The sequence below is a fragment of the Adiantum capillus-veneris genome, chromosome 25, assembly GCF_014529385.1.
Source record: "Adiantum capillus-veneris isolate H3 chromosome 25, ASM1452938v2, whole genome shotgun sequence".
In the NCBI taxonomy this organism is placed as follows: domain Eukaryota; kingdom Viridiplantae; phylum Streptophyta; class Polypodiopsida; order Polypodiales; family Pteridaceae; genus Adiantum; species Adiantum capillus-veneris.
In genome coordinates, this window is record NC_140955.1 from 90,750,661 (window position 1) to 90,764,899 (window position 14,239).

Genomic DNA, 14,239 nt, shown 5'->3' on the forward strand with positions numbered 1-14,239 from the left:
GTAGGTGAGGGGGCTAGGGACTAGGGGCGAGGGCGAGGGACTAGGGGACGAGGGCGAGTGGGTAGGGGGCGAGAGGGATAGACAAGAAGGTGGGGGGAGGGAAGGGGCGAGGGCAGGGAGGGGGTGGGGTGAATAGGGCGAGAGCTGGGCAATAGAGAGGAAGAGGGACTAGGGCAAGGGTGTGAGGTTGAGTGGGTAGGTGGTGAAGGGGGACTAGGACGAAGGCCAAGGGAGGGGGTGGGTGGGTTGCATCGAGGAGCCAGAAGTATGTTTCCACATTGCGTCATTTCCCCAATCATGAAGTGCTTTAGTGTGTCGCAGCCATGGTCTTCCAATGAGCAAAGGAAATCCGCCCTCAACCTGGGGAAGACGAACCACAACAAAATCCAAGTTAAAAGTAAAGTCTTGTACCTGCACAGGCACATTGTCCACTATGCCCACTGGGTAGACTCTCCGCTGGTCGGCCAATGTAACTGTGAATGGAGCAGGGCGAGTAGGTTGTAGACCTAGAGCTAACATAGTGAGCTCGGGCATCAGGTTGATGCCAGATCCACCATCCACTATCACTCCTGAGAATTGTCGAGCCAAAATGGACATTGTCAGGCAAGGGCTTATATAATCAGTGAGTGGAGCAGCACGATTGGATATCATATAGGACTCTGACGGTCGCACTGGGAGGTGCCCGCCACTAGGACCTGCTCCAGGGTCAAGTGACTGAATAACTGCAAGGGTGTCACTTCTGAAACTCGCATCTAGCCGCAACATGTCATAGAGGGACACTTGTTGGAAAGTGTTCTTCAAGACTGTCTCTGCTGTATGCTTCGCTTTTTCTACCTGTTGTTGTTCCTCTGGTACTTTGATCTTCTGTAGATCGAAAACTGCTTCCAAGAAAGATTCATCAATATCTGAGAGCAAAGATTTGGATTCTTTCATGGCACTAGGGAATGGCTTGTTAACAGCTACAGGCAGGGTATCCACTGGTGTGACGATGTGTGGGGGAGTTGAACTTGATGGAATGCTAAGACCGAGAGCGGCTCTCTGGGTCCGGGTGAGGATGGCTGATGGCTCCTCTTCCAACTGTGGCAGCTTATTTTGAGGGGTAACCATGTGGGTAGAAGGGGGCGGTTGAGAAACAGTGCTCACTGCTATCAAGTTGAGCTTGGGAAAGGCAAACTCAGTCTAGCTATGACTTGGGTTCGAAGCCGTAGATGCACGAATTTTAGGGAAATCCTTACTGTAGTGATCCTTCATATCAGGGCAATGACGGCAGGGAGGAGACCCTTCGGGCGGAGGGCATTTGCTTTGGTAATGACCATATTCCCCGTATCTGTAGCACAAAATGGGCCGATTCACTGCACGAGTCGAAGGACGAGGTGGTCCTTGCTCCATGGAGTTGGAGGTGGAGGCATAGAAGCTGTGAGGTGGTGAGGGGGCAAGGGTATGAGAAAAGCTCTGAGAGGGAAAAGTGTTCTGCATACCTTGCATAGGAGGGGTTGTCCGCAAAGGTGGCATATGGTGTGGATGGCCACAGGGAGAACCCATGTTGGATGCAGGTGCTGGCCCTTGCTGAAGAGAAGGACCAAGACTTTGTTGTATTTGTCGCAATCCCTTGAGGTAGTAACAATCCTTGTCCTCATGTCCAGATTTTTCACAGAAGTGACAATAAACCCGAAGGGGGCATTCTTGTGGAGGGTGCCCTGGAGAGCGGCATGAGCTACACCAAACCGTAGCCTTAGTCTCTTGCTGACACTTGAGCTCTTCTAGCTCGCGTTTAATTTGTTCGAATGCCTCATGATGTGGAGGCTTCTCTTGTCTAAGAGAGAAGGACCTCTCCTCTTGAAGAGCTCGCTGTAACTTTAGGGCTTCCAGTTCCCTGCGTAAAGAAGTTAAAGGATCAGAAGGACTTTCCAAAAACACAGAGGGGGTCTCTATGTGAGGGGGGTTGGTGAACAGCTTCTTAGCCCCCTCTATCCTCATAGCAGCTGCGATGAACTCCTCCAGAGTGGCGTCGGGTCGGAGACTCTCTCGTAGTTTTTGCTGAGAACTTTTGGGAAGCGCCTTCTCTACCCACTTCTTAACCATAAATTCACCTGGTTGCTAGGGAAGCTTGGCAACCAGAGACTTGGTTTTTGTCATAAGTTCTGCAAAATTCTCCTCTAGCTGGAGCACCATGTTGGCTAACTCATCCAACACCTTCTCCTGGTAGTCACCGGGCCTGAAAGCTGCACAGAATTGTTTCCTTAAGACTGCCCAGGTTGCAAAATGGTTCTCTGCAAACTGGCTGTACCATTTGTCTACTAAGACATCCAAGGTGGATGGAAAGAGTACCAAGTAAGCATCTTCCCTGTTAAGACCACGACCCCTACAGAGAGATACAAACCTCCTTGCATGGTCGTCAGCATCTTCTGAAGAGAGTCCTTTGAATGTAGGGAACTTGATGTTTACCTTAGCCAAAACGCTAGCCAACGGCTCCATGGCCCCTTGCTGAGCCTGTAGCATAGTAGCCTCTAGCAGAATAGGAGAGAGCTTTACTAGAGAAGGTGATCTGGAAGATCTGGAAGCGGATGAAGGAATGGGTGATGTATGTGGAGGGATAGGTGATGAGGTTGATGGACTTCTACTCGGTACCAAAGTTCATCTTCTGTTGTAGTGCTTCAGAGGGCTCAATAGTACGCTTTGACGCTCGACTGACCGCCTTGTATGTGTCATGCAGTGACCACCAATCCAACCAACCTTCGGGCAAGACAACCTTGAGCTTGCTGGCTGCAGACTGGTCTAGACTCTACTAGACCAGGCAAGTAACTACACCAGGCTGGACCAGGGACGAGGAGGACTAGACCAGGGTCAAGGAGGTCTAGACCAAGGACGAGGACAGGTTGGACCAAGGCAAGAGAGGACTAGACCAATTGGACCAGGCGAGAGGGGAATAGACAGTTGGACCAGGCTATAGGAGAACCGTGCAAGGCAAGGTCGGCGAAGATAGGCAAGGTAGGCGAAGCTAGATAAACCTAACTAGCTTCAAGATTTGCACCTCACAGAGTGAGATTTCAGTTGAGGTCCCACCATGATCGCCAAAATGAGAGCACCCATAGCGCGGATAATGTGTCGTGCTCTATACAGTGGGTAGTCCTCAGTGCAATGTGCGTGACAATCTCACTCAAACAGACTGAATCTCCCTCAAACAGATTGAACAGAAAGGAACAATAGACATCAACAAAGCTCGCAAAGACACAACAGCATACCAGAACATATGACTCGACTATCTCAAAGACTGATACAGACTCTGGCGTGGCAGCACACTCAGCTCCAGCCCAGGACTCACAGGTACAAGGGGGTGTCAAAGCTCAAATGTGCAGGGATGGTGAAGACGTGCTCTGTGTCAAGACTCACTCTAGACCACTCCGTACAAGATCAGAGGTGAAGAAGATGATAACATCACCAACCGCTATTACTCATATGTACCACCATAAAGAGCCACCAACGGCTCATAAATGTTAGCCATGTGGTGACTTGGCTACGAGGTCCACTAGACCACTGTCGGTACCCTGCCACGTGTCACTCCCCAACCCAGAGGGTCCATCCAATGTCCGTCCAGTGTGAACCAGCCTAGACCAACTGTCCTAACTGTGTCCTATGAAAGTGACACTGTAGCCTGCTACACTATGATAAAAACACCAACATGAATTGTAGAGCTATTCTCACTGCAGAGAAACTCAATGCCTTCCAAATTCTTTCCAGCACACTTGATTGTCCATGGTAGAAGTTCCATTCTTTTGTGCAATGATCCATTGCACATATCCCCTAGTGATCTCACAAATTGGCTTTTTCTCCTCTGTTTTTGTCGTAGGAGATTTAGCCATTGCGTATAGCTTGTGAAGAGAGATTCTTAGATCTCAATTGTAATGTTATAATGAGACTTACATTCATCCCATGAAGTGATTGCTATTGCTAATTGATATAGCTCTTTAAATGTCATCAACATTTGAGGTTCAAAACCCGTGGTCTGCTTTAAGTTCGTTGCACGTGCAGTGAGGTCGAGCATGCCTACTTGATGTGGCTGCTTCACTAAGCAGATCTTCTCTTCTATCAGCTCCTATTGTAGTAACTTGACATCATTATCTTCTAAACTGTTTAGGCATCTAAAGGTTGTTATGCTTGGTTGTCGCCCACGAGCAGCTGATGTCTGATGCTTCTCCAAGATGTTTATCCACTAATCATAGATTTCATCATTGTACATGTGTATGTGTGCTTTTTGTTGGAAAATGATTTACGGTTAACGTGATGTCTGAAAATTTACAAAGGCCTTCAAAATAAAGAAAAGAGAATTAACTTTATTTCAAGACATATTTGTAACAAAACAAGCATAGGAAAGTGAAACTTACATCCGAAGGTGCTCGACTCAGATGACCGACAAAAAATCCTACCTTGGGTTTTGTTGGTTTAGAATATGCAAGCCATTGACTACGACCATGCTTCAAGACATCCACAAAAGGTTGGTGCTTCATTGTTGTCATTATCTCCATGTTCTCCATTTTGGATATTCAAATAGCAACCTCTTTGGGAGCGTTTACCACTATCCTTGCAATTCTAAACTTGTAAAACTGTTTTCTCGAAGCATACTTAGTGTTGTTGTTACGCAAAAAATCTCTAGACACTATGATGGAATGCTGACCAGATAGAATCCAATAGTGGTATGTTGATAGCTTATCTCCATGCACTTCAGATGTTTATAAAGGCATTTTTGTAATTGGGTTATATGGCATCACGTCTGTTGCATTGGAGATTGGCCTAGAGTGCCCTACAAATTGCTTTAAGAGGTATTTCAGATACACATCTGACAATGGTCTGCATTTATAGCCATCTGGTGCAAGGTTGCATTGCTCAATTTGGATCAGTTGGGTGAATTGTACTGCAAATTTAAAATAGTGTTTAATTCCAACGTATCCATCTAGCCCACTCTTAGAAGTTTTGGCAACTTCTTTATCAAGATCTTTTTCTTTGGGCTGTATAATAGAGTCCAACACAACTAAGGATATGGAGTACACAACCACTGCCACTAAGGAGGTTTCAACTGCTAGGGTTGCAAGTCCACTAGAATCTCCTGCTTCTTGAGTCTGTAAGGGTATAATTGAAAGATTTCCTTTGACCACATTTCTACTATTGTCTCCAAGTGAGGGAGTCTGACTAACCTTGAGAGTCTTAGCTTGACTTGCTTTACCTGTGTCTTCATTCTTTCGCTTCTTATTCTTCTTTGTTCTACTCAATTTACCTAAATATTGACTGACTTTCTTAAAGCCCTCAATATATAAACCTATGAAGTTCTCACTTGGAGTGTCGTCTTGAAGATCCACTCACCCTGCTTTTTTCATTGTCACTTCGTCATAATCAAACTTCACTAAGTTTTGAGCAAAGGCCACAGGCTTCAACAAGTAGGAGTCACCATTGAGTAGCTTTACTCCAAGGCATGGAGACATTTCAAGATCTGAACCATCTTTCTTTATATCCTTAGTAATATCACAGTCTTTGAAGGGCTTCTAGCTTCTCAAGAGAAAATGCCCTTGTGAAAAGATCTGCAAGGTTTTCCTGTGCTAGCACATAAAATTTCTCTTTATCTTGAAAGAAAAAGTGGATTTTCTCATCACTTCCACCATTTGGTAAGTGAAAATCTAGATACCAAGAGCTTGGTGTTGAGCCTGTTGCATTGACTAACTTTGACATTCTCTTCTGAGACATTTTTTGTAAAAATAATGAAATATATTTAGACAAGATGGATATTAATACATATCTATGGACCTAGGGCCATAGAGTCCCCTCTATGTTCAACCATGTGGTCCTAGGTCCAAAGGGTGCCAACAAAATGGTTCTACAAGTGCACCTAGGCCACCTTATGGTACTAGGATCATAGGTTCTCTTTTGAAATTACAGGAACCTTGTGGCCCTAGGGCCATAGGGATCCAAAGTAGTAACCCTTGAATGTCCTATATGCTCCTTTAGAGCCTCTACTATGGCCCAAGGTCCATAGGGTGCCCTCTAATCGAATCAAAGTTCTTATGTCCATGGCGTCCATTTGGGTGCACTTGAGTGGTCAAAATGCCTTTAGAGTTTCTACAATGGCCACAAGGTACACTCTAATCTAATGAGAGTTTATGTATACATGGTTCCTATGTAGGTGTCATTGAGTGGCATAAATGTCCCCTTTTGAGCTTCTACATTATCACATTGTAAACTATCTTACATTCTCTAGCCATGCCCAATCCCTGCACACCTTGGTCTAGAGGTGCATGGAGGTTAGGACCACCGGGTTATAATCTTGTCTTTATTGGTCAATGCCTATATTCATGGGTGTCACGTAAGTGCACCCCCATGTCTACATGTCAATGCATGTAGTGGGCAAAACCCCTTTGCCTTCTAGTTTATTTCTAAGCTATGACTTTTTTTGTAAGCTTGGACTACTTAATCTATAGTATTTGGGACCTAGGTCCATAGGGTTACCTCTAATCAAATCAAAGTTCATATGTTCATGGTGCTCATTTGGGTGTCCTTGAGTGGCATCCTATGGACCTAGGGCCACAGGGTGCACTCTAATCTAATGAACCCCTTTGCCTTCGGGTTTCTTTCTAATATGTGTCCTCTTTCTTAAGACTAGACATACTAATCTATAGTCATTGGGTCCTAAGTCCATAGGGTGCCCTCTAATCTAATTAGAAATCCTAAGGCCACATGGTGCTTTTTCTGATGGTGGCTAATAACCCTAGGATGCACTTTGTGTTAGAAAGAAACCCTATGGCCTTAGGGCCATAGGATTCTCTTTGTGATGGCTATAAGCCCTTACCATCACATAAAGCATCCACACACTTAGGGCCATAGGGTCTCTAACCATCACAAAGAGATTTACATAGCCCTAAGGCCACGGGGTGCTATTTTTGCTAGATAGAAACACTATGGCCACACGATGGCATCTTTGTTAGCTAGAACCCCTATGGTCCTAAGGCCATAGGGTTCTCTTTTTGTTAGCTAGAAAACCTATGACCCTAAGGTCGTAGGGTACCCTAAGTCCATAGGGTGCTCTTTTTTAAGGCTAGAAACTCTATGGCCCTAAGGCCACAAGGTTCTCTTTGTGTAAGTTAGAAACCCTGTGTCACAAAGGCCACATGGTGGACTTTGTGATGGCTAGAAGCCCTATGGCCCTAAGGCCACATGGTGCTCTTATTGTTAGATAGAAACACTATGTCCATAAGGCCACAGGTGCTCTTTGTGTTAGCTAGAAATGCTATGGTCCTAACACCACCACATGGTGATTTTTCTAAAAGCTAAAAACCCTCTGGTCCTAAGGCCATAGGGTACTCTTTGTGTAAGCTATAAACCCTATGTCCCTAAGGCCATAGGGTGCTCTTTGTGATGGCTAGAGACCCTATGGCCCTAAGGCCACAAGGTTCTCTTTGTGATGACTAAGGCCGTAGGGTTTCTAGCTTACACAAACAGCTCCCTATGGCCTTAGAGCCACTAAGGCCATAGGGTTACTAGCCATCACAAAGATCACCGTGTGACCTTAGATCCATAGGATTTCTAGAAATCACAAAGAACACCATATGGTCCTAAAAACCCTATGACCCTAAGGCCATAGGGTTGTGATAGCTAATAACGCTATGTGCCTAAGTCCACAATAGCACAAAGAGGTTACTAACCACCACAAAGAGCACCCTATGGACTTAACGCCAAAGGATGCCCTAAGGCCATAGGGTGCTCTTTGTGGTTGTTAGTAACCTCTTTGTGCTATTCTGGCCTTAGAGCCATAGGTTTTCTAGCCATCAGAAAGAGAACCCTATGGCCCTAAGGCCATAGGGTTCTCTTTTTGACTTCTAAAAACCCTATGGCCCTAAAGCCACGATGCTCTTTGTGATGGCTAGTAACCCTATGGCCCTAAGGACATAGGGAGCTCCTTGAGTAAGATAGAAACCCTATGGCCTTACCCATAGGGATATCTTTGTGTAAGCTAAAACCCCTATGGGCCACATGGTTCTCTTTTATGGATTAAGGCCACATGGTGCTCTATTTGTTAGCTAGAAACCCTATGGCCCTAAGTCCACATGGTACTCTTTCTGTTAGCTAGAAACTCTATGACCCTAAGGCCACATGGTTCTCTTTGTGTAAGTTAGAAACCCTATGTCCCAAAGGTCACATGGTGCACTTTGTGATGGCTAGAAACCCTATGGCCCTAAGGCCACAAGGTGCTCTTTTTGTTAGATAGAAACACTATAGCCATAAGGCCACAAGGTGCTCTTTCTGCTAGCTAGAAGTTGTATGGTCCTAACACCAGAGGCTGAGCTTTTTTATACCCAATTGCCCTCTGGTCCTAAGGCCACAGGTGCTCTATGTGTAATCTAGAAACCCTATGGCCATAAGTCCATAGGGTGCTCTTTGTGATGGCTAGAGACCCTATGGCCCTAAGGCCACAGGGTCCTCTTTGTGATGGTTAGAAACCCTAGCCATCACAAAGAGCACTATGCGGCCTTAGATCCATAGGATTTCTAACGATCACAAAGAACACCATATGGCCCTAGAAACCCTATGGCCCTAAGTCCATAGGGTGCTCTTTGTGATAGCTAGTAACCCTATGTTCCTAAGTCCACAAGAGGTTACTAACCACCACAAAGAGCACCCTATGGCCTTAAAGCCAAAGGATGCCCTAAGGCCATAGGGTGCACTTTTTGGTGGTCTATTAACAGCATCATCCACACACCCTTAATGTTGTTGATAAAGAAGAATTACATATAGATAAAGACAGCAAGAGGGAGTGACAGAGAGAGAAGTGATAACCAGACATCCCAAGACATGTTCTCTATTAATGATTGAACACCCGATGATGCGTACAAGGAGGACTCCTCCATTATATAGGAAAATAGGAACACCCTTTGAAATCCCCGATGCCCCTTCAGTTACACCTTTTGAGATCCCCTCTACTAAGAGTGCATTCCCACATGAAGGTACACGAGGCATGCTTGACACTCCCAATGCGGTCATGTGCGGAACATTTCGGGCACATACACTTGGCACACACGGTGGACTGTGCGAACCCACAAGTGTGTCCCTTTATTGGTTCCCTCTGCATTCGAGAAGTGTGATGCAAGAATGATTGTTGAGGCCGCACACTGGCTCACTGGCTCTGCTCCTGGACCCACCATCTTCATCTACCCTCATCTCGGACTCAGTGAAATTTTTCTAGTAATTGACCGCAAACTTTGCGAACCCCTTGCCGCCTTGTTCCACATTTTGCCATCGACATGGGCACATGTTTTATTTACGAAGAAAATTCTTATGCAATTGCTGAATCTAGAACTGTGTAAATCCCTACTTAATAGTGAAGTGTGTGTGAAAAGGGAACTATGAATTATTTTGATGATTTATCCTGCTGATCTGGCACCACACAGGCAGCCACCGCGCAAAGTAGATACCCGCCCAAGAGCACCCTGTGGCCCTTAGGGCCATAGGATGCTCTTTGTGATGGCTAGAAACCCTATGGCCCTAAGGTCAGTGGGTGCTCTTTTAGTTAGCTAGAAACCCTATGACCATAAGGCCACAGGGTGCTTTTTGTTTTAGCTAGAAACGTTAGGCCCTAAGGCCACAGGGTGCACTTTTTGGGTTAGCTAGAAAACATATGGCCCTAAGGCCATAGTGTGCTTTTTGTGTAATCTAAAAACCCTATGCTAGTAAGAATCTCTCTATGCTCTTTATTGACATCCTATGGCCCCAAATCCACAAGGTGCCTTCTATGTTTAGAAGATACCCTTCATGATAGTTTTTTGACAACCTATGGGTCAAGGGCCATAGGGTCCCCTCTATGCTAGTAAGAACCTCGTTATGCTATATAATGTCATCCTATGGCCCCAAGGCCACAAGGTGACCTATATGTATTGAAGAGACCCTTCATGATCCTTTTTTGGCAACCTAAATTAGCACCCTCTAGCCTGAAGTCCATAGGGTCCCCTCTATGCTAGTTTGAAGTTCTTCTCTATGCTTTATATTGGCACCTTGTGGCCTGAAGGCCATATGGTCCCCTATATGCTACTAAGAATCTCTCTATGCTCTATATTGGCACCAAGGACACAAGGTGCCCTCTAAGCTTTGAAGAAACCCTTCATGATCGTTTTTTGGCAACCTATGGCCCATAGGCCATAGGGTGCTCTCTATGCCAGTAAAAAGCTACGAAGAACCATTCATGATCGTTTTTTGGCAACATATGGCCTTCAGGCCTTGGGGTCCCCTCTATGCCAGTAAGAACCTCTCTATACTCTATACTGACACGTGTGGCCTAAAGGCCATAGGGTCCTCTGTATGCTAGTAAGAACCTCTCTATGCTCTACATTGACATTGTATGGCCCCAAAGCCACAAGGTGGCCTCTATGTTTTGAAGAAACCCTTCACTATGGTTTTTTGACAACTTATGGCCCCAGGGACATAGGGTGCTCTCTATCTCATTAAAAAACACTATTTACTCTATATTGAGGAGACCTTGTGGACTGAAGGCCATAGGGTCCCCTCTATGCTAGTAAGAACCTCTGTTTACTCTATATTGGCAACTTGTGGCCTGAAGGCCATAGGGTTTCCTCTATGCTAGTAAGAAGCTCTCTATGCTCTATGCTCTATATTGACATCCTATGGCCCCAAGGCCACAAGGTGCCCTCATTGTTTCCAGACAACCCTCATTGTTTTGAAAACCTATGGCTTGAGGGCCATAGAGTGCTCTCTATGCCGCTACAAAGCAATATTTGCTCTATATTGGCACCCTAAGTCCTGAAGGCCATAGGGTCCCCTATATGTTAGTAAGAACTTCTCTATGCTCTATATTGACATCCTATGGTCCCAAGGGCCACAAGGTGCCCTCTATGTTTTCAATTTGAAGAAACCCTTCATGATGAATTTTTGACACCCAATGGCCCATGGGCCATAGGGTGCTCTATATGCCAGTAAAAAACACTATTTGCTCTATATTGGCACCATGTGGCTTGAGGCCACAGGGTCCCCTCTATTCTAGTAAGAACCTCTCCATGCTCTATATTGGCACCATTTTGCCTGAAGGCCATAGGGTCCGCTCTATGCTAGTAAGAACCTCTCTATGCTCTATATGGTACCCTGTGGCTTGAAGGCCATAGGATCCCCTCTATGCTAGTAAGAACCTCTCTATGCTCTATATTGGCATCCTATGGCCCCAAGGCCACAAGGTGCCCTCTTTGTTTTGAAGAAACCCTTCATGAGGGCTTTTTGGCAACCTATGGCCAAGGGTGCTTTCTTTATGGCCGTAGGGTTTGTTGTATACAGGGGAAAACTCTCCATGCTCTATATTGGCATCTTATGGCCATTGTCCTCCATGCTAATAAGAAACCACCATTGCTCTATGTTTGTCTCCTATTGCTTTACGGAACAAGCTATCATCCTCTATGCCAATAATTTTATAAAAAAAACTTAAATGCTCTAAATTGACACCCTATGGCCCAGGGCCAAGGTGTCCTCTAAGCTCTATGTTGACACCCTATGGCCCCACGGCCACGAGATGCCTCTCTCTCTCTCTCTCTCTCTCTCTCTCTCTCTCTCTCTCTCTCTCTCTCTCTCTCTCTCTCTCTCTCTCTCTCTCTCTCTCTCTCTCTCTCTCTTTTGGATATAATTTTTTTATTTGACCTAATTACCTCTCCTCCCTTTCTCTCAGCTTCCTCTCCTCTATTTGTCTCTCTCTCTCTCTCTCTCATTTCTCTCTCACTCCAAATAACTATTTTTCTCCCTCTTCTCGTCTCTCCCCATTCATATAGCAGCCAGTATTTTGTCAAATCTGGGTGTGAATATCTACCAGTTTACCTGTAGCATTGTCATTCAGGCACCCGCTACCACATCTCCTCTTTCTAGGACCTCTCTCACGTCAACAAAACGCGTACAAGACGAAGGTTAGTTCTTTACTATTTTACTGTTTTATTGTTTTACTATTTTACTTTTTTTTTAATAGAGAGAGGTAAATAAATGTACAAAGAAAGGTTGAGCTTACCTGCAAGTGGTGTCATGAGGCACTACCGTGTTTGGGAGAGAGGTGCAGGGAGGAAGAGAGAAGGCGGAAGAGGTGGCATTTGAGGACTCTGCACGTTTGAGAGAGAGGCTCAGGGAGGCATTCAATGTCGTGAGGTGCTACACGCTTGAGAGGAGGTGCACAGAGGGCGGCCATTCATTCGGCAAAGAGCATCGTGAGGTGTTGTTTGTTTGGGAGAAGAGATGCAGCAAGGGCAATACAGGGACGTTGTTCGTTCGAGAGAGGAGGCACTTTGAGACGCAGGTACGGCACGCCGCAGAGGCGGTGTAAATGAGGCGTTTGGGAGAGGCATAGGGAGCGTTGTTCAAGAGAGCAAAGGAGGCGCAAGGAGGGCACAGAGAGGGCCTTCGGGAGAGGTGCAGGGAGCGTTGTTCAAGAGAGCAGAGGAGGTGCAGGGAGGACGCACGGCAGAGATAGCATAGTAGGGTTTCGAAAAGAAAGAAAGAGAGTTAGAGAGACAGTAAACTTAAACTTATCACTCTTCTTTATTTTGAATTTTGAAGGGTTTAGAATCGTTTTCTTAGGGGGAGAGTCATACCATTGGATTGGAAACTAGAAGAGATTTTCGCAAAAAAAAGAGTATGGAAATTTTTCAACAAGTTGGCGTGAGATTTTGTCAGTGTCAATATCTTCTCGCTGTGAGTAGAATGATACCCGTGGTTGAAATCACCGTCTTGGGACCAAAAATCACATACTGAAAAATACACTAAAAAGCAATCAAAATTAAAGGATTTTCGCTCGATAAAGTTGTGCTATTTTTGGTGCAGTGTTGACCAGGGACTTGGAAAGTCATTTTGAAAAAATTTGGGGTAAGCAAAGAAAAAAAAAACCAAAATTTTTAGCTTTTTTTTTGCACGTGCAATTGCACACTAGTTGCAAGTGTGTTTTGAAAGTGTGAGCATACATGCAACATACACATATTTATACAAATAGAGTTTAAATGAGGAGGCCATATACTAGAATGGGTTGCAAAGGTGCCGGTGCGCGTTTGTGAAAAGGGTTGTAAGGGTGCACATACGCAATTTAATCACACATTTGATCATGCGATACATGCGTACCGCTGTTTTTTATGTCCCTTCAAATACATAAAAATATCATATGGATGTACATCCATGGTACTACTTGAACACGGTCTCTAAATATAATCAATGGTTCTGGATACACCACATGGCATAGGATCAATCGATGTGGATGCACCACATGGCATATCTTGCGGCTCATACATAACCCCTTATGTGTTGGTGGGCTCTAGCTTTTTGAAATCACTATATATAGCACCCTATGGCCCAAAGTCCATAGGATGCATATATAGCTCACCACAAAACACAAATAGATAGTACCATGTGGTCATAAATCCAAAAGATATATATATACTTAGCTAGAAACATCAACATATAGAATCCTATGGCCTTTGGTCTGTAGGATGTTCATATACTCACCATGAAACACCTATTTATAGGGCCCTATGGACCTAAGACCATAGGATGTATATATATAATCATATCAAGACACCTACATATAGCATCCTATGGGCCTAAGGCCATAGGATGTATACATACTCATCATGAGACACCTATCATTAAATAACTACATATATTTCCCCATGGCATTGAGGCCATAGAATGTATACTTACTATACACAAAACACCTGCATAAAACATCATATGGGCTAAAGGCCATAGGACGTATATATTCTCAACACAAGACGCCTACATAAAGCATCCTACGGTCCTAAGGCCATAGGATGTTGTATACCCATCATGGAACAACTACTTATAGTGCCCTATGGCCTTGAGCCATAGAAAAATTATATATATATACATCATGAAATAACTACATATAGTGCCCTATGGCCCTGAGGCTATAGGATGTATATATACTTGGCATGACACAATCAATGTAGTGTAAGAAATGTCGTAAGATCATATGATGTATATTTATTCAACACAAAAAACCTACATAAAGCATCATATGAACCTAAGTCCAAAGGATGTATACATACTCATTATTAAACACCTACATGTTTCCTCATGAACCACCTACATATAACATCCTATGACCCTAAGTCCATAGAATGTATACAAACTCATCGTGAAAGACCTACTTGTAGTACCCTATGACCTTAAGTCCTATATACATACTCATATAGCATCTTATGTCCCTAAGGAC